The sequence below is a fragment of the Arvicanthis niloticus genome, chromosome 9 (assembly GCF_011762505.2).
Source record: "Arvicanthis niloticus isolate mArvNil1 chromosome 9, mArvNil1.pat.X, whole genome shotgun sequence".
Classification (NCBI taxonomy): Eukaryota; Metazoa; Chordata; class Mammalia; order Rodentia; family Muridae; genus Arvicanthis; species Arvicanthis niloticus.
In genome coordinates, this window is record NC_047666.1 from 59,779,421 (window position 1) to 59,801,311 (window position 21,891).

Consider the following 21,891-nt stretch of genomic DNA (forward strand, 5'->3'; position numbering starts at 1 on the left):
CCTACAAGACCAGCCCTAGCAGTACCAGTCAAAGAAGGGGAAGGACATGAATCTATTGATAGATTCTGGGAGAAGGAGTATCACTGTATCATTATGTGTGTCAACAGGCTCCAACAGATAGTTCCAAACACATAGTGGTATGGATGGCCCTCCTTATTCTTCGTGTGTCACAAAGCAAAACTAACAAAATGAATGTACTGAGCACTGGAAAGGAGTCAGATGATCAGGGGTCATGAGGAAAGGCAAGGGGAGAATGGCTAGTAAGCATCATGAAAATGTGTGGATTTATATACAAACAAGTTTAATTAAAATAAAAAAAACTGCTGGAGAGCCTGAGAAATGACTCAACCATTTAGAGGTGGGACAATTAATTAATTAACCATTAAGAGGTGAACATATGTTCAGGTCAAAGTATTTCCATTAGGCAGCTCACAACAGTCTGTAATTCCAACTCAGGGAATAAGGAATCTGATGCCCTCTTCTGCCTGCAGAGAGAGAGAGAGAGAGAGAGAGAGAGAGAGAGAGAGAGAGAGAGAGAGAGAGAGAGAGAGACAGAGACAGAGACAGAGACAGAGAGGTGAGAGAGAGAGTGAGAGAGAGAATGAACTACCCTCCCAGTCAAATAGCCACCATCTTCAGGAGTTCAGGTGTGCCTGCTTGCAAAAGATGATCTTAGAAAGCCTTCTTGACTGTTACAGTTTCCCTCAAAAAGACCAAGGACAGTCCTGGGACCCTCACTTGAATATCCAGTCACCCCTTCCAACCAGTTGTGTCCAATTCTGTCCTAACTGCACCCTTGACTTCAGGGTATTGGTGGCCAGGGAGAGTTAGAGTGTATATAGTCTGGGAAGGACTAGGGGAAGGAACTTCATCTGCACAGCCTCTGTCTCCTAATTTCAGCCCACCATGGATGTCTCTTCATCTTCCACCTAGGAGAAGAAACACATCACACTTGCAGTTCTACATCTGGCTTACTGCACTCTTCACCATGACCTTCAGTTTTACCCATCTTCCTGCAAGTCATAGGATTTCTCATTCCTCTTTGTTGGCAGAACAGCACTTGGTGTTGGGGTCTGTGCATGTGTGTGCTTGTGCATGTGCATCTTAGTCTGCATCTGTGTCTGCAGGTGTGTCTGCAGGTGTGTTTGCCTATGCCTGTGAGTGTGCTTCTCTCTCTCTCTCTCTCTCTCTCTCTCTCTCTCTCTCTCTCTCTCTCTCTCTCTCTGTGTGTGTGTGTCTCTCTCTGTGTGTGTGTGTGTGTGTGTGTGTGTGTGTGTGTGTGTGTGTTGTATTTTCTTTAGTTCTGTATGATGACACCCAGACAGATTGCTTATCTTGGCTGTTATTAGCAGTGCAACAGTATGGACTAGAGAGATGGCAACAGTATGGACTAAAGAGATGGCTCAGCAATTAAGAGCACTTCTTACTCTTGAGTCAGATTCAGTTTCCAGCACATACATGGAGGTTCAAAATCAGCTTTAACTCCAATTTGAGGGAATCCAACACCCTTTTCTGGCCTCTGTTTGCACCAGGAATACACATGGTACACATATATGTGCAGGTAGAACCCTCATATACATGAAAGTAAATAAATCTTAAACAAAAAATCAATGTATAATAAATGTGGATGTGAAGTGGTCTGGTGACCCAGCCTGTGCAGGTCAGTCAACAGGGTTTAGCAGGTGAGAGAGTGGGAATGCAGGGCCAAGAGACTTGAAGAATGGAGACAAGACAGAGAGTATGATCAAGTCCCCTTTATTGAAAGGAAATCTGGGGTATTTATAGGCACAAGCAGGGGAACACTCTTGTCAGGGTATATAGCCTGAGATGGCTACAAAGATGATAGCTGCTTTCTGCTAGGAGTCTGCTCCCAACAGGTCCCCTTTTTAATTTTTTTCCAAAAGGGAAGGCTGGGAAAACTTATGGAAACTGTGCCTGTCTTAGGTCAGAACAAAGGACCTAGCCTCTCTTTCCTGTCTTTGGATACTCAACAGCCATTTGATTGAGCTCCTGTCTTAGGATGGTGAGGCCTCCCATTTTAGGGGCAAGGGTCTTGAAGTATTCTCTTACCTGTCATTGACTATCTGGCTTAGTGCATAAGTTAGGGGTTAATCCTCATCAGTTTTTATGATGGAGGTTTTAGAGTCCCCTACTTTCAGCCTGTAATAATGGGCCTGTATGGGTTTCATTTGAGTAGCATCTATCTGTTGTTGTACAAAAGCCATCAGTCTGTTGAACATCATGGACCCAAGATACAAGAGACTTGACAATGCATGAATGAGTGGTATAAAAGCAACACTCTTTTTAAGGGCAACACACAACCTCCTCTGTTAGAGGAGTAACAAGTATAAGTCTCTTCTATTCTGTAGCACTATTTCAGCTAAGGAGGCTAATGAACTTTACAAATGCAATATAGCAGATTCCATTCTTTCTAAATCTAAATCTATAGAAGTACAGAGCTGATCATAGCTTTGATCTTAACAAAACAATCGAGGAATTCCCCATCCCTGCCCCCAATCAATCCTAAACCCCCAAAACAACTATAGTAACTGTGGTAATGGATTCTCTCTTGCATCTAACCAATGTACCCCACTAAATCATAAGTCAGGGAACCAAGAGTCCAATAGAGCCACCTGGAGGTGTGGGTGATGATATCACCTTCTGCAATGAGAACTTCATAAGTCAGGTTTGCTGGTTGATCTGTTCCATTTTGAAGGCAATTGTGAAGCATCTTCATGTTTCCTACAAAGAAAAAATATGGTTCTCAGGAGACTTCTCCTCTCTGGATTTGTTATTGTTGTCTATTTGTTTAATCAGTTTCTCTGGCAGCCAGCATGAGGCATCTGCCATTTGGGAATATATGCAGACAGAGCCTCTTCCCCAGATAAGCACTGGATCTGGCCCATTCCAGGTTGCAGTTAATGGGTCTTTCCAGAAGACTGTTTCAAAATTCTTTTTGGTATTAGGATGCCAAAATCTATCTGCAGCAGATTTTCCTTCAGAATCCAAAGTTTAAAAATTTAAAATAAAGAGTATGTGATGAAGAATATTTCAAGGGGGATCCCTTGGTAGGGTACAATTCCTCATTCTTAATTTTTTCAAATTGACATTAAATGGTTTGATGTGCCCTTTCTACCATACCTTGGCCCTGTGGATTATATGGAATACCCCTTTTATGTAGTATTCCCAATTTTTCACAGAATTGGTGGAACTGGAGCTTGTATAACCTGGGCCATTGTCAGTTTTTTATCTATTTAGGAACATCCAATACAGCGACTGTAGCAAGCATATAAGTAATCACATGTTTGCTTCCTTCTCCAGTTTGTAATGTCACATAAATGAAACCACTGTATGTATCTACACATACATGTATATTTTTTTATTTTCAAATTCATTATAATGAGTAATATCCATTTGCCAGAAACTGTTTGGTGTCAGTCCCTTTGGATTTACGACCAAATGAGGAACTGGTCAAAGTGTAACACATGATTAACATTGTTTGACAATTTGTCTAGCTTATTCTCTGGTAATTATAAATATGACCTTTAAAGTTTGAAAATTAAGGTGATGTAACTCATGAGCCTTTATGGCCTGATCCAAGTTAGATGGTGGATCTGATGAAGTCACTGCAGTAGGAAAGGCCTGAGGGCCTATATCTGGGGTTAATACTGTGTGAGTGGCAGCACTGAGGTCAAGTCCTGCACGTCCTGGTGTTGCTTGATTAAGTTCTGAAAGGGATCGTTGTTGTTTTCTGGTATGAAACTGACTACCTCATAAGCCTGTTTTGGCTTGTGTTGGTTCAGGACCTGGGGATGGCCCCTGTTTCCCAGTTTCCTGAATATGGGAAAGGCTGTTTCCTTGTGCATCTGTCTTGGACATACATTCATTAGCCCAATGCCTTCCACATTTGCAATGTGGGCATAGCCCAGGCTGTTTTCCAGGCTGTCTCTGGGTTAACTCATTTTTTGCATTGCAGTATTTTGCAAAGTGCCCAGGCTTGCCACACTTAAATCAGGTCTCTACTTGCCAAGAAATCTCTTATTTATTGTCCTTGCATGGCAGCCACCATAGCTAAGCCCTGTTGGTAGGAGGGCCCTATATCAGAACAGAGTCAGATATACTCACTAAGGTCTGTCTATTTCCTGTAGCGTCTAATGGACACTTGGCAGGCAGGATTGGCATTTTCATATGCAAGCTGTTTCACATAATCTACACCTGCCTCTGCATTACCAAAAATCCTCCCTGCTCTTGTCATTAATCAATGAACAAAATCAGAAAATCATTCATCAGGCACTTGTCTGACTGCTGCCAAAGATGCACCAGGGACTCCCTTTGCCTGGAGTTTACACCAAGCCTTCATGGCTACATTTTGAATTTGAGTGAATAAGCCTGGGTCATATTGCATCTGGTTATCACTAGAAGCAAATTGCCCTTCCCCTACTAAGGCATCAAAGGCCCAACCATTGCCTGCCTGAATGTTTCTCTAAGCTGTTTCTTTACAATTCTCATGATACTCTGATGTCCAAGTAAAATGGTCACCACCACTAAGAACTGCTCTCACTAAAGTATTTTAATCACCAGGAGTCAGCCACTACTGTGAAGCAGATTCTAAGATTGCAAGAGTAAATGGAGCAGTGGCACCATATTGTGACACTGTGTTTTTTAATTCTTCAATGATTTGAAAATTAAACCCTGTGTGATGTCTCCAAACAACCTCTTGAGCATCTCTGGTCTCTGATATAGGGAAAGCCTCAGCCTCTTCCTCCCTGGCTGATCTGTGGATGAATTAAAACCAGAGGACAGGGACTGTCTTTGGACTCTAGGTTGAGGAACCCAAGAACCCTGGGGATGTTCTCTGGTGGCCTTACCATCTGGAGACATCTTCCCTGTCTTTAATTTTTGTAGCTGATTAATTAAGTCCTGATACTCTTCCTCTAACTCTATCTGTTGTTTAAGAAGAAAATTTTGTTGTTTAAGGGTAGAAATTTTGTCCTGTAACTCCTTTCTGGGAACTACAACCACCATCTCCATAGCAGGAGCATCTGGATGTGGAGATGCACAGGGAGGGGGTCTTTGGGAAGAGGGCCATTCAGGGTCTTAATATTTGGCTGCCTCTTCCTCTAGATAGGCACAAACTGGCTCTGACAAATCATCATCAACCTTTGGTAGTATTTTGGATTCTATGTGTTTCCTTTTCTTTTGAACATGAAACACAGCATTCAAACAATGAAAGAAAAGCAGACAATTGACCCACATGAACAACAAACAACAAAACAAAAACAGAGAGCTGAGTTCAGGCTGATTTATTTCTTGCCCCATTTTCATTACTATGACTTACTGGTCTTGATGCAGCAGGTTCCTGTGGCAATGACCTTTGTTTCACTTCTGAATTTTCAGTCCACCCTTCTTCCAGTAAAGTCCCTCACTGGGTCTCTCTTTCTTGCTGCTCTCAGTGAGCACCAGAGTGACCTGGTCTGTGGGTCAGTCAACAGGGTTTATTAAGAGAGAGAGAGAGTGGGGATGAAGAGGCAAGAATCTCAAAGAATGGAGACAAGACATAGAGTCTGATCAAGTCCCCTTTATTGAAAGGAAATCTAGGGTATTTATAAGTACAAGCAGGGGAACACAGCTGAAAGCACTTTGCCAAGTGCTTTGCAGATGTGGGCACTGTACAACAAAAACAGGACATGTGAGAAAAACAAAATGTTTATCAGAGTGTGCTCAGTTGTTGTGGGCTGTTGAAAAATAAGTCTCTTGTTAGGGTATATGGCCTGAGATGGCTACAAAGATGATGGCCGCTTTCTGCCAGGAGTTGGCTACCAACAGTCTGGTGTGATGACTTCATTCCATTCAGATATATATAATATATGTGTATATATATATATATATATATATATATATATATACACATATATTATATATATATATATATGCCATGGACCATTGAGGCTGCCCAGGGGGACTGATTTCAGGTGGGAAAGGAGTCGATGAATGACAAACAGACACAGAAACAAGGTTGTCTTGGATCTGAGTGAGATTTTACTATTCAAGCACCAGACTTTTATAATAATAAAGCAAAGAAAAAAAGCAATGTTGCATATACACAAGAACAGAAACGACAAAGGTTCTCAAGAACATTTTTTACAATGTTTTTATTACATACTCATAAATTGGACCCAAGTCTAAGAAAGCAGAAAACTATTCAATTGCAAGGCCATTGTGAAGTTGATGTTATCTCTGATGTGGGAGACTGTCAGGAGCCATAATTGGACAAGCTAATTATTAGCAGATGACCATCTTGAAATGCTTTTTATATAATCTGTGACAAGTGAGCCCCCATTCAGCAGGGCTGTGGGAGACTTATTTTAGAAAAGGTTCCTGCTATTAATATGCTTTTCCTATTATTATCATTATTAAACATATGTACCAATCACTAAGCAATAGCACACCCCTTTGGAGTAGATCTCTGCAGACCCACGAGGATGTACTGTCTTGTAGTGATGCTATATAGACAAATAGATGACTTCTTAAGTCTTAATGATAGTCCTATAAAAATTCCTAAAATTATATCAATGATTATTAAGCTCCTATATAGTGTGACTGCTATTAGGTCCCTTTCTGATAATCAAAACTGCAATGAGAACTCTGCCTGTCTCCTGAGTGTCATCAGTTAATTGCCCTTAGATAGTAATCAGACTTTGTCCTGCTCAGAGCACATTCCAATGAGGTTGTAAAACAATTAACCAGAGATCACTAAAAGGGAACTCATGATTTATTATAGGTGCTAGGACAGAAGAAAAAATATTGCCTGGGTTTATCTATACAAAACCTCACTAATTTCTTAGTTATAGTTTTAAACCTTCAGTGAACCTGTGGAGCTAGACAGGTGATAGATGTTTAGCTAGATAATTGTTCCTAATGGATATGCATGTAAACATTCTGTGTTGTAAACTTCTATTTCAATTTATGATTTGAATTTTGGTGTGAACTTGTGATGAACTTTGTAACATGTGACCATGTACGCTGAATGATGCAAAAGTACTGAAGACAAAGAGAAAGAGAGTAGTAGTTGTGGTAGTAGTAGTAAAGTCGTCGTAGATGTAGATGTTTGTTAGGAGCCGTTCGTCCTTTCCTTTTCTTTTCCCCTGCCTAGAATTATTTCCCTTAGAATTTTTCCCTTGTTAGAATTTTTTCCTTTTCCCCACTTAGGACCTTTCCACCTTTCCCCTCAGGTAGCTTTCATAGGATACTTTTTACAATTAATAATAAACTCTATAGCAACTTCTCTAAGAGTCTTTTCTTCCTGAGACCTCAGACTAGCAGATGTAAGTTACAGCCAAGCTTTTCTGCTGAGAGGGTACAAAGGCTGTTTGCCTAATTCTCTGCTGTTAGGCTACAGGTGTTAATCATCTAAGGCTGCAGTCTTTTTACCCTCTGAAGACGTTTTTAGGATAGTACAAGGCTATTTACTTAATCCTTTACTGGTTTGGGGCTGGGGTGCTGTGTGCCAGAGACTGCAATTTCTGGCCTAGGAGGATACCAGAGGGCAGGTCAGCTACAGTAGATTAGTGAGTATAGTTTTCTAGCATAGATAAGTAAACTTTTATTATAGCAACCCTAATAGTCTTGTAAGGCCCAAAGCCTTACCCCAAATCTCATAAGACCAAGTCTTACACCCCCCCCCCGCCCCTGCATATGCTCTTCCATTCCCATCACCCTCAAGAAGAAGAGCCTCAAGAAGAACCAACAACAAGGAGAAGAAAAATGAGCCTCTTCTCCTCCCACCAAGCTGGGGCTGGCCCCCTGGCAGGAGAGAGTGGCCAAGTTAGCAAGCCACCCAGTGGTACTTGTGGTCAGCAGTTTACTATCTGAGATTATACAGTAACCTTCTTCTTATTGCTTTGTGAGCTGCCAAATTAGATTCATCATATATGTGCTTCTTATTTATAATATGCCTGGGCTCTTCTCGTTTATTAATGTAACCTTTTACATTAATATCTTTTAATTGCTAGGCTTCTTCCTAATATCCTCTAATATATTTAATTCTAACACTAACTCTACTTAGGGGATGTTACTGTGATAGTGCCAATTTCTCCATAAATGAAAGTGAATAATATGATACGTTTGCTCCTTTGTGATTGACCCATCAATTCTCAAATTCATCATAAACTCCTATATGTGGCAAGGGATCAGGGGAGCATGCTGTAGCCCTATCCTGCTTACAGGAGAAATGGCTATAAGCCATTGCCATCTGCCATCCACGAATCTCTTAGAAATTCGATAAAGCCCTTTCTTTTTAGAGTTTTCAGGATCTCTTAAAAGAAACCCTTAAAAGTCAGTAACTGGAATAATTTCCTGTCTAACCATCCCCACTCTTGAGGAATGTATGTCTTTACAGGGGGTTCTGGTAAACCAATTCTTACTGCTTAGTTTAGTCAAAAGTACCTATTCTGTAGGATTAATGGTGACATTTTCCCACAGAAAGGCTAAGTCCAATATAGGGTCAGTGGTTATCTCTGTGGCACTTTCTGTGACCTTTCTTTGTCCATGGGAGGATAGTAGAACAGGAAGTGCCCTGAGCAAAAGTACACAGGTAGAAATGAGAGAGCAAGAAAACATGTTCCAAGCATGGCAGCCACAACACATGAAGAACATATCCTTCTAAGAGGACAGCCAACACCTCCAGGAAACTGACTTCCTTAAAGTCATCACCTCAGGTGAGTGTGCCAGGCTTTTGCTCAGTCACACAGACTCTTCTGGAGGGGGTATGGCATAGTGGCACAGCTAGACCATCTGTGGCCAGGAACTGGCTATTCTGAACTCTGTGGTGCCAGTTATACAGAAATTGAAGCAGACTCCAAGGAATACATCACCAGGCTAGAAAAAAACTTAGGAAAACTTTTGGTAAGAAGTTCAAAGACATTGATAATGGTAGTCAGAAATTAATTGCCAGAAAAACATTGACTGAAAGAAGCAGGAGGTTAAACAGGGCCCATTACAAAAGAAATTGATTTGCTATGTCCACATGGTGTAGCCAAATAGTGTGGATTCCATCTGAAGGATACTAGTTTGTACCAGATAATGAAAGAGACTGATGGAGGCTCTGTCCTGGATCTCTAGATCACATCACTACCATATTAAGAGAAACACCTCCCAGGAGAATATGTGTTGAAGAACAGAGTATTTAGCTCCTCTCTCAGAATGAAGGGGACCCAGACATTGGATATTCATAACCAAGAAAAGCAGGATTTCATCCAGCACTTATTCCAGATTGTCAAGATGCTGACTGAGGATGAGCTAGGACATCCAGAGATATGGGATGCTATTACCCAGCTTGGGAAGTCATAGAGTACAATGTCACCGGAGGCAAGTACAATCCAGGTTCAACCATGATACAATCCATCCAGGAGCTGATGGAGCCAAAGAAACAGAATGCTGAGAGTCTTCAATGAGCCCTGACTGTGGCCTGGTGTGTAGAACTGCTCTGGGCTGTCTTCTTTTAGTCAGATGATATCATGCACTCTTTCCTATTTCACAGAGAGAAGATCTGCTAGTATCAAAGCCAGGCATAGGCTTGGATGTCATCAACATTGCTCTGTTTCTGGAAGCCTGCTCTATCTACTGCCTGCTAAAGTTCTGTTGCAGGCAGCAGCCCAACTACCTGAACCTGGTGAGCTCTTTCTGCAGAGCTTCTATCAGACTGAGATCAGGCAGACTGTGGACTTCATCACAACACCCCAGGGCCATGTGACTCTTGGTAGATACACTGAAAGGAGGTAGAAATCTATTGGCAAGGACAAGGCAGTTTTCTGCTCTTTCTACCTGCCTATCACAGTTGTCATGGACATGGCATTGATGGGGAGAAGGAGCATTGCAATGCACTGAAGATCCTGTTGGAGACAGCCAAGTTCCTTCAGGGCCAGGACAACTACCTTGATCTCTTTGGAGACTCCAGTGTGACCAGAAATGTCAGCACTGACATCCAGGACAACAAATCCAGCTGGCTGGTGCTTCAGTGTTTGCTATGAGTCACTCCTGAACAACACCAGATCCTAGAGCATTATGGACAAAAAAAGCCCAGAAAGAGTGGCCTAGATAAAAGCACTGTATAAGGCACTGAATCTACAGACTGTGTTCTTCAAGTATGAGGAAGACAGTAACAACCACCTCACAGAGTCTCACAGAGCAGTGCTCTGTGCCTCTGCCCCCATCCCTCTTCTTGGAACAAGCAGAGAAAGTGACCACAAAATTGTAGAGGCTGGGAAGGAGGTATCTGAATAAATTTATTGTTCAACAAAGAGACAGACAGACAGACAGACAGACAGAGATCTGAAGGACATGATTATCTACCTTTACAAAAGAAAATCTACAGTTATTAAGGTGGCCAGTATTCTGCTATCTGAACACAGATGTGGATCTGGATAATTTGGGAATGAATGACTAGTTGATAGATACCCAGATAGAAAGGAACACTTCCTTGTGCACATTTTTCTGGGTGATACCCAAAGGTCCTTAAGACCAGGAAGCAGACACTACAACTAGTCCCTACAAAAGTAGCAATGGGGTAGATGTGCCTTATTCTGAGCTGTGTGCCATGAAATTTTTATTTTCATTACCAACTGGATCCTTAAAATATTGTAAAACAATTCCAAAGAAATCTCAGGAATGGAGTGGAGATATATCTGAAAAGATAAGCATCCCAATAAGGCCTTTCTCTTGCAGTTTGTTGGTAGTAATTTCTCCCCTGTTTGCAGACCTGAAGGAGAAGAGGCAGGCATATCATATCCATGGAGAGCTGAGTGGAGCTAACTGTCTGGTATAAGAGGCATGTCCCCTGGATCTGCTATACCATGGAAGTACCATAGAGGGCTGATTCCCCTCCCCTAGCCATCAGTGCCTACCCAGGGAAACAAACATTCTTAACTGTGATGCAGTCAAATGAAGTCTATCAGATAGGGTGGGAATTGTGTCACAGTGCATGCATGTAGTGCCACCATGCAGGAGGGAAGCAGTATAGTACTGAGTTTCACACTACCATGGGCTTCATCAGCAAGACATTCAAAAAAATTTAAAGGTAATATTGTATTCAAGGGGGGTGAGGTAAAGAAACTGTGACATGACTGATCCATCATTAGAGGAAGGTTTGCATTGTGAATAAGAGAGAGAAAATATCCAGAGGCATCTGGAATAATCCAGTCAGGCAGAATGCAAATCAGACTGGGCATGGGCAGAGCTGGGGAAGCAGCAGAGCAGGAGAGAGCACAGTGGGGAAGGAGAGTAGAGTTAGAGAGATAGCAAGAGGTAGAGAATAGAGCACAGTGAGAAAGTATGAGTGTGCAAGAGAGCAATAAAGAGGCTAGCAAGAGAGTGAATAGTCAGAAAGGCGAGTAACTGAGGCAAGGGAGCCTGCAAGTTGGAGGGAGGTTAGAGGAGTTGAGAAGGGTTAGGATGCTTGAATGTAGACTTTGAAAAGTATAACTGGTTTTTGAGATTCCAAGGTAGCCTGGAGTCCAGCATGGGCTTTGATACACTGACAGGCACCATGGGTAGATATGAATTGCAGAGCCATATGTCTGATTTACTAGAGGTAAGGGAAAGGACTCCTCTGGGGGACAGAAAATCTGCTTCACAAGTTCCTGCAAGATTCTGACTTTTATCTGTGCACCAGAAATCCTTCTGTAGTCCAGCTTGAGCATAGTTCTGGTTATATGAGCTGCCTGAGACCTGACAGATACAAAGTCTCACAATAAAGCAACCACAAATAAAATTTAAAAGAATGAAAATTGTAAGAAATACAAATAAACAAATAGAATTTTCTCCCAGCAAAGCTTCCATGAGGAGCAGATGGAGGGCGGGTGATTTGGGGCTCTGCTAATCAAAACTTTGCTTTAGGTAACCTGGCTTATGTGGCCAAGACAATGAGTCATTCATGAACTTTGCACACCAAGTTCTTCAGGATGTGGAGCCCAATGGACACTACAGGAGTGACCAGGCAGCAGCTAGGTTTCAGACCTGAACAAGAGCAAAGAGAAGGGGCCAACACAGACAAGTAATCAGTTGAGAGCTTCTTAGCAAAGCAGGGCAGAGCAGGGGTCTTTTAGATGCCACTGAAAAGATCAATTGAATCCCAAATATCTGGGCTGGCAGGAGGGCAGGATTCTCTTCAGTATTGCCCCATAAAACCACAGGCAAGTGCTCTCAAATTCTACCTCCACATTATGCCTTCCAGCTCCACTAGAGGGCATGCTCACACCCCACTGGTTCCAGGGAGCAGTGTCCTCAGCTTCCATTGCCAATAAACTCTCTGAAGATTTTTGTCAAAGTCAACCCTCAGGCAAAGATTGCCTCATAAATCCCCAGTGGTTGTCCACAGATACCCATAGATGAAAACGCGCTGAGATCTGACACAAAAGTACTGAGGAATCAGACAGGAAATATCCTGGCTACGGTACAGAGGCCTCACTGGGGGATCCAGTAAGCTATTAGCCTCCTGTGACTGAGAATGGCAGCAGCCATCCCACAGCCTGCTGTTTCTCATCATGGAAGGCACAGAGAAACTAGGTGCTTTCTCCTAAAGACTGAGAACAAACATCTTTTTTCTCCACTCATACGCAATCTCCCATTAGAAGACTTAGGTAGGTAGCAAGGTAGGAAGAGAAGAGAAGGCATGCACCTTGGGAAGGAAAAGTGTTCTCCTCAGACAGCAAGCTCATATATGTTGACAGACTCCAGGATTTATCAGATATGTTTATGTAACAGCTAAGCAATTGGATAAGGTTGTGGAATATATGACCACTATTTTAAAACTCATATTTGTTCATATATAGAAACATTGAAGACATGAAACTAATTTTTATTTAAAAATTATTATATTTTTGTGGACTACATTACTATAATTTAAAAATTAGATAAATATGGTACAATAGGTAAGGTATTAAGTACAACAAATGCAAATTATTGTGACTGAAGTTAAGAAAAGTCTGAATAAATAGAAAGTTAATAAATAAAAAAAGCTAGATTTAACTGAGATATTGAGATCAATCATAAGGGCTGACTCTGGGTGAGTGGATCAATGCTGGGGAAAGTTCAGTCTTAGATGTAATGTTGTCTAGTTATAATATTGTCTTAAATGATTAGCTCAAATCCTGGGCCCCTCTGAAAAAACATTTGAAGGCAGAGGGTAGCAGGCAGCTGTCTACCAAGGCTCAGCTCTTGTGTGTGGAAGGTGTTCCTAGGAGTTACACCCTCTTAAAGAGAAGGCATGTTCTGAGCACACAATGTCCTGAACAGAAAACAGAATGTGTGTCTTTCCACAATATCGGGAGTCAATGAGTAATGAATTCACAAGGTGTGGAGATGTCAAAGGCAGGAAATGGTCAGACATTTCTACTTGTTGACCTCTGCTGAGGTGAGAAGCTTTGGCTAATGATACAATTTTAATTAGGAATATTAACACTCAATCACATATTACAAGTAAATCTATCATTTTCTTCCATCTTTCTTTCTTTCTATGTATCTTTCTTTGTATCATTTCTGCTTCCTTGCTTGCTACCTATCCATAGGTTTTACAATCACTTTAAGGGCACAAGAGGACACAGAACCCTTGAGGTTTCAGAAGCAGAATAACAGAAATGCAAATGAGTCTGCTGTGACAACAGAAGAGACAGAAGCTGCAAGGAAGCTGAACACACATCCTGGGTCTGAGTTCAGAGCTACAGATATGAGATCAAAGAAGTAAGGACAAGGTCCTGGACAGGCAGATAGACAGACAGCATGTTTTACAAAGAGGTATACAGGCAGACACTGGTTGATTAGGCCTTGTCAGTGGCAGGGACTAAACTAAAAGGAAGCCCTAGGAGAGTCAGGAGTTCTCAGTTTAAAAGCAGTTTAACAGCTTTGTCTCTGTGCAGGGCAAAAAGGCAGATCAGGCCTGATGCTTTGGATGAAAATTCATATGACAGAATGAACAGAATGTAGGAGAAAGAACTATGGCTCCAGCTGTATATGTAGGGGAGGATGGCTTTGTCAGGCATAGGTCGGAGAGGAGGTCCTTGGTCCCATGAAGGCTGGATGCACAAGGGTGGAGGAATCGAGGGCAGAGTGATGGTAGTGGGTGGGTGGGTAGGGGCACATCCTAGTAGAAGCAGGAGAAGGGGGTATAGAATAGGGATTTCTGAGTGATAGGAAGTGGGGGATGAGGATAACATATTAAATGTAACTAAAGTATCCAATAAAAAAAGAAAAGAAAATATAAACTGAATAAAACCTTTCCTGCCCCCCCAAAAAAGAATAAAAGGATTTTTTACATGTCCTGTGTAGTCTGATGTTTGCCCACTTTCTCCTCTTAGGCAGCATCATTTGAGAAGTTAGGAAATCTTTGGATGTGAGCCTGGCTTGAGGCAGAATGGGTCCTTACGGAAATCTGGGAGATTGTCAGTGCAGTGAAACCAGTTGCCTCAGACCCTGCTGCCAGTGGAAGCAACTGAGCCCACCACCATGCTGTGCCTAGTTGTCTGAAAGCCTGTACAGGATGGTTTTGTGTGTCAGCTTGACACAAGTTAGAGGCATCAGTGAGGAAGGAGCCTCAGTTGAGAAAATGCCTCCATGATATCCAGCTATTGGGCATTTTCTAAATTAGTGGTCAATGTGGTGGAGCCTAGGCCATTGTGGGTGTGCCATCTCTGATCTTGTAGTCCTGGGTTCTACAAGAAAGCAGGATGAGCAAGCCATGGGAAGCAAGCCAGTAAGGAGCACTTCCCACCCCTCCATGGCCTCTGCATCAGCTCCTGCATCCAGATTTCATCCCTGCTTGAGTTCCTGTCCTGACTTCTTCTAATACTGGACTATAATCTGGAAATGCAAGCCAAATAAATAATTTCCTTTCAAACTTGCTTTTTTGGTCATGGTATTTTGTCATAGGAATAGACCCCTAACTAAGACAAAGTCTGAGCCAAAATGGTCTCCATGTCTCTTGAAAAGAACTAGAAAATGATAATGGGGTTTTTGTGAACTGTGATTGGCACATGTATCCCATGACCTCATAATCTGCCATTGTGAAAAATAATAGTGGCCACCCACAGAAGGCACAGCTGTAACTGGAGCTTGTGCGCATGCTGCAGAAAGGCAATTGATTGGCTGCAGAGGAGTTGGACTCAGACTTTGGTTCTCAGAGAACTTTATTTTTTATTGTCCCTCTTTAGAACTGAACAACTGTGATCCCCACTGGCCTGAACATAATGAGTTTGCTTACCGAGTGTGGGGGGGGTTATTGTTTTGTTTTTTGTACCTGGATTTTGAGTTACTGTTTATTGTTTGGAAATTAGTTTGTGCATTTGCTTCAGGTGTTTTTAAATTATTATCGTCACCTTTTTTCTATTGTTATCTTTTCATTGATCTTTGACATTTTAGATGTTTACTTCTTTCTTTACTGTAAAGTTCTTGTTAGCTGTAAAAAATATTGGCTGTAAAAAATAAGGACTTCAATTATGCCTTGAACTTAGATCATAACCACCGGCTTGATACTCCGCCCCAACTCCAACCCTTTCTCTGTAGTGATTAATCCCCCTATCATGTTAAGGGTCCTTCCCTACCACCCTGCCACTCAGGAGACAAAACTACCCTGGGGGATCTTGAGGGACAGCACAATTCCTTATGGCACCACATTGTCACAGACAAGCTACCATCTTTTTGATGCCTATAACTAAGACGTTAAGAAAAAGGAAGTAGGTCTCATGCCTATAGGTGGAGAATAGGAAGTCTGCAGTAGTTAGTCACTGGAGAATTTGAGGGCTGAGCCAAAATGATCTTTGCCTCTCTTGAAAAGAACTAGAGAAAAGGGCTTTAACAAATCTCCTGGGTTCACTTTCAAACCACATCTCGAATCCAAGTCAGCACAGGGCTCACCATTCTTGTTACTGCTGCTCTTATTAGGGTCAAAATGTCCTTCTTGAGGTTTGAATATGAGAGGTCACACCACCTCCTGTCTCTGAATAGCTTGTCTCTTGCAAGGGTGTGTTTGGAGAAGTTACTAAACACCAGGACAGTGGAACCCAGCAGGAGTAATTGGGTCATTAGAGGCAATGGACTTGCCAATTAAGCAGCTGGTACAAACCCATCTTTCTGTATCTCCAGCCTCCAGCCATGCCTTCCCTGATCTCTGAGAGACTGAGTCAAAATAATGCCTGTGTACTTACTGAATGTTACTTCTCTTAGAGATGATGATTGGCTCATTTCTTTCAATGACCTCCTTGGCACCATTGTGAGGAAGTGCAGACCCCTCCCCATTGAAGGCCTGAAAGGGGCAAAGGACAGGTGGATCTTGTCCTCACTACAGAGAAACTGTTATTTGGTTGGCTGCAGAGAGGTTGGACTCAGACATTGGTTCTTGTAGACTTTGATATTATTGATCTCTTGAAAAACAGACATTGTTGATCTGATTTGGCATCCAAAGACTCAGTTTGTATCCAGGTTTGCTGGTTTCAATTTATATCTCAATCGCTTTCTGGATTAATTTGTGGTTTTCCTTGAGTTTCTTGTTTTCTAGACTCATAAATCTATTCTTAAATAAGAAAATGAAAGCACAATTCTTTGATATTTGTCAATTTAATTCTTCTGATTTTTAATGTTTTATTAGTGTGAAGAAGTAGACAATGAGGAATCTCATCACAGTATATACTTAAATGCATCCTCTGTACTGTTATATCCCTAAGCTTTGATGAGTTTACAATTTGCCTGCCCTGATAACTATCTAGCCATGACCCCTCCTTGAAAAAACAAAAACATGCCAGCTGGACCCTAGCATTGATCTTGATAAACTTTGGCTTTCCTAATCTCTTGGACCTTGATATGGGCAGGTTTCTTCTTTGTTGGTTTGGGTTTTGTGATGGGTTTTTTTCTTTGGATTCACTAACTCAATTCTTTTGCCTGAAGCACTGATTTCTGCTTGCTTGGTAAATTATATTAATTTTTCCTTTTCAACAGTTTGTGTTTTCCTTTGGTTTCATTTTCTTATTTGCAACCTTATCTGAAAAGAATTTCCTTGTGACACTTCTATACATTTACATAGTGAACTTGGCTCATTATTTGTTCTGTTGGATTGCAGCAGGACCTGACATGGGCCTGAAAGCCTCTCCTGTTTGTTAAGCTTCCAGCTACACCTCCCTGGCTCTAGTTAGACTCACCTTATCTCTGGAACTGGCATGTTGGAGACAAGCAACCCTAAGTCCATTTACGTTTCAGAAACAAGATAACATTTCATTTTTCATGGCTGAGCATGGGCCTCTTCCCTTGACCTCCTTATATGCTTGCTGTTGTCCATTTTGTGTGTGGAATTGTACCAGGATTCCATACTGAATCGAATATGAACATGAAACACCATCTCTGTCATGTGTTGAAATTTATCTGAACTACAAAGTAATCTCATGACAAATATACATGTGAATATTCAAGGATATTGGCACATGCATTTATGCATGTATATGTGCATGTATGCATGTATATGTGTATGTGTGTTTATGGATGTATGTATGTGCATCCATGTGTGCATGCACTTGTTTGTTCATGTGCTGTTATGATTCTGACACCAGAGTAATACTGGCTTTTTAGGTTGTTTAAAGTGGTCTTTTTTGGTGACACAGATTGAGCATTCTTCATGGCATTTTACAGCCAGTAGGTAAGACCCATAAATCTGTTGGTCTAGGCTCTCTTTGTTAGGGGAGAGTATATCACCTCTTTCCATTTTGTCCCTATATTGATCTCTTCATATATTTTGTAACATCCTGAATTTGTCATCATGACCAAGGGTTAGCACTGGGAAGGCAGCAGGTGGTTCATATTTGATACCTCCTATCAATTTTAGTGTCTGTTTTGTAAAGTGAGAAATATCTTTCTTTCAGGATTGTCAGCACTCTGGAATACAAGTTTGTCTCATAGCCCTTAGGGTACCAATGGATTCTAACTTTTCTCTTCTGTGTCTCTCATTTCAACAATTTGTGTCTTCTGAGTGATTAATGCCAAGGGTTTGTAGATTTGTTTGTCCTATCAAATTTCCAGGTCTTTGATTCTTTGATCTTTGTTTCATCTTAAATACATCTGCTTATTTCCAGCTCTGGTCTTTCTGATGCTTTGCATAACTGCTTTGGGGTTTGGGTGGAGTTTGCTGTTGTTTTGAGTCTCTGAACACAATATGCATCATTTGGATGCTTGAGATATCTGTGATTTTTTATGATATAGAAACTGATATTCATAAACCTGTCTCTTAGTCCTGCTTTTGGGTTTTTTTGCTTTATTTTTTCCTAGCATCTTATACTAGTGTCATTCCCCACCTATGTGGTGGAGAAATTTGAGATGTGGTTTCCATTCGTGGATCTCTGTGATACAAATTTGCTCCCAGCATTCAGAGAAAGACATTGCAGGTGATTCATCTCTACCACTGTGGATGCTATGTGTTTCTTGAGCTACATGCCAGTGTAACTGGAGGAACACATAGGCTTACTGATGTCCTGGCCCTTTTTTTTAAAAGTTATCTTCTACCAGAAAAAAAGTAGTGGTTACATCCATGAGGTAATAGGGCCTCCATGAGGTAATGGACCTTCAAAAGGTCCATTCAAACAAGGACCTTGCATATCCTCTAACTCTCCTACCTTCCCTTAACGGGGAGATGTAATAGACCTCCCTTGTCCACATTTATGGCATTTGAGGACAACAAAGGGCAGGAGGTAAATAAAGAAATAAATAGAAAGGGCTTCTCTAGGCCCAGATCACATGATTTATACAACACACTGGATACTAGCTTGCCTTGGAATGCTGACCCACAGGGGAATCTTGTGGGTGTATATGACATCTATCTCATATGGTGACACACCCAAAGACCCCTTTCCTACCTGGAGGACACCACTTCATGCCCCCACGTTAACTGACTGGCTGGCTCCTACAGATTATCATCCAGTGTGAGGCTCAACAATGAGGTTTGCAGTGAATGATATCATTGTAAAAGACTTAAGAAATACACGTAAGGAAACTCAGGAAAGATAACGAAGCTCCAAAAAAAGTAAGGGAGCTCGGATAAGGAAAGGGAACTGGGAAAAAGTAAAAGTCAAGAAAAAATGTGAGGGGAGAAAATATGGAAAATGGGAACAGTTGTATTTGTGTGTGTGCGTGTGTGTGTGTCTGTGTGTGCACTTGTGTGTGTGCACGGGTGGGTATGTGTGTACTTGTGTGTGCAAATGCTTAATATACTCCACTAAAGTATGGCAACAGCAATTACACATGTGTTTAGATTTTCTACAGGTATAGAAATTTCTTTGGATTTGGATTTTCTGAGGAAGGAATGATACATTTAGCAATCAGGAAGAAAGTTGGGGAAAGACTTTAAATTTACTATGATGTGTATGGAATAGGCAAAAGTGCCTGTAGATACTCTTAGTCTTTGGATACTGATTAGTGCTAGAAGAGAGAATGTGTTTCACTGAAGCAGTCCTCCCTCCTGTCCAGGGGACAAAGAAGAAAAAAATGAAAGTGAGCATCCCTGAGGCAGCAGCAGGAGCTCACTGCCACCCCTCCCTTCTTACCTAGCAGAGGAGACAGAGATGCTGTGCTTTGCATAGGTGAGCTATGATCCAGCAGGTTCATGTCTAAGAAAATGGTTATGGAAAATGTTTGAGATTGATAATTGCAAGAAGAAATAAAAAGTGTTTCAGATGAAACATGTTTTAAAGTTGGTAAATGCAAGTAAAGATATTTAAAGTTGGTAATTGCAGGTTAGGATGTATAAAGTTGGTAAATGCAAGTTATAAATGTTGGAGGGTCTAAGAAGGTGTTGTAATATATGTAAATGCAAATTTTAGAGATGAAAGAAATGGGCTAAAGAAAAAATGGGAAATGTTTCATATTCCCTCCACATGCTTTTGTTATCTCAAAGTTCAGAATTTTAACATTGATCACAGGAGTTCTGATATACTAATGAAACACTGGCAGTTATAATTTAATCATAAGCTTAAGATTTTAATTTCCCTTTGGTTGTCTCTTCAATATAAACTAAAGATGCTTCTCATCATGCTAAAAACATCTCTGTTCCATCTGCATATCTAGCTCTCTGGATTGAGGAAACCACGTCTTCTGCCTTTTAACCCAAACCTATTGCTTTTACTAGGTCTGAAAGGCATGGCTCTACTCCTGTTGTCTAACAGACCCCTGTTAACTGTATTTCTAAACTATGGATCCAATACAATGGTAAATACTAATGTATATCTTTTTATAAAATTAAGTTCACAGAAACTTCAGGGAATCAAGAGTCCTAAGAGTTGATCCCACCTGTCACAGATCAAATGTACTCCAGGTAAGTACACCTCCCTGTTCTAATTCAGCAGGTGACCCTAGATGTAACTCATATATACTAACATAAATCATACAAGTTGGAAAGTATATACACACATGTACACATGTATAATTCACATATGCATGTACATATGTAAATCATCCATATTAAATATAAATTATACTAGTTAAACAATTTATATACATTTAATATATTTAATATATTTTACTATATTTATATACACTAAATATAAATCACTTGCATTAAATATTAATTATATACTTTAAATGAAAATTATATGCATTTAAATATACTTCATATATGTTAAAATATAAATTAAATATGAGTTAAATCTATATAACTTATAATCTATATAATATACTTAATTTTACATGTTCTCAAGGACAGGGAATTATGGATTGTGCCCATGGAGCTCTAAAAATTAGTTATGAATAAAGAAAAAAGAAGAAGTTGTTTACTCCTTCACTACATGATTTTACTTTGAATTTTTTGACTTTAGATGCCAAGGGAATCTCGGCTGCTGTGTGTCTATGACACACAAAAACTTGGTATACTTATGGCCAGCTGAAATAGAAAGATTCACTTACTGGCACATGGCATGGTCCTGATGCAGTATTAATATAGGCAAGAGGGCATGTTTGTGATTCTTCATAGGATGCTGAAGAAGTAGTGGCTGCCAGAGTGATTGGTGAGACATGCTGATGCTGGGACAAAAAATGATGCTGACCTTGAGCTTGCTGAGTGCCCTGATGGTGGGAACAGGGAAGCTTATTGGATGTACTTTGCTGACCTACCTGTGCTACATCCATCTGTATGGTCAAGGTCTGAAGTACTTGTGACCTCTAATAATATTCGGCTGTTAGGATTTCCTTGTGTGAGAGTAAAATGTATTTCAAATTAGTGAATTACACTTCTATGATCAGGACCTACTTATTTGTTTTACTAGAAAGAGTACCCATGCTGGATATGTTTCTGTGCACTCTAAGACTTAGAAGAAGAATATCTCTAAGACTGTAGAGCAAAGCATTAAGATGGGGATGCCTATATCTCAGACTGGACAAGGTGCCTTGCATCAGATATTCAGACACTGCAGGACAGAAAAGACATAGACTGTGGAACCTGCCTTTGAAAAATCAATCAAAAGGATAAGTTGTTATAATGCCCCTCCTCTATCCGTTAAAGTGTCCAGTTATTCTGACTCAGTCATGAATTGGTCTGGAAATCAATCCAGTATTGGACAAAAGAAAATGACAATGGGCATTTGGAGGGCTGGTTCAGGACATTTTCCAACACAGCTGCCTTGTATGGTGTTATGTTTGCTGTGTATAAAAATGGAACAGGTTCAGGTATTAAGATAAATGGAACATACTGCATTAACCTGCCTACTTTAATAATATTATTATTTTTTACATTCCAGATTTTTTTACCACCTCCCCACTCATCCAACCACCAACTGTTCCACATGCCATATTTCCTCCTCACACCCTGTCTCCACGAGAATGTCCCCAGCACATACTCATCATGCAACATGACTTCTAAACTCCCTGGGGCCTCCA

General features: G+C 40.9%; 2 long non-coding RNA genes and 1 pseudogene across 2 annotated transcripts; 2 read left to right on the forward strand and 1 right to left on the reverse strand.

Annotated features, from left to right (window-relative positions):
* Nucleotides 1–1,751: 1,751 nt before the first annotated feature.
* LOC143443633 (uncharacterized) lies at nt 1,752–16,302 on the reverse strand. The gene is made up of 3 exons (XR_013112770.1): nt 16,194–16,302; nt 5,339–5,474; nt 1,752–2,742 (listed from the first exon to the last, which is right to left on the reverse strand). It is a non-coding gene; the product is annotated as an uncharacterized LOC143443633 (long non-coding RNA).
* Nucleotides 9,186–10,255, forward strand: LOC117715736 (farnesyl pyrophosphate synthase pseudogene; annotated as a pseudogene).
* Nucleotides 16,303–16,333: 31 nt separating the features above from the next.
* LOC143443634 (uncharacterized) lies at nt 16,334–20,336 on the forward strand. Its single transcript, XR_013112771.1, has 3 exons — nt 16,334–16,467; nt 19,492–19,604; nt 20,265–20,336. It is a non-coding gene; the product is annotated as an uncharacterized LOC143443634 (long non-coding RNA).
* Nucleotides 20,337–21,891: the final 1,555 nt, after the last annotated feature.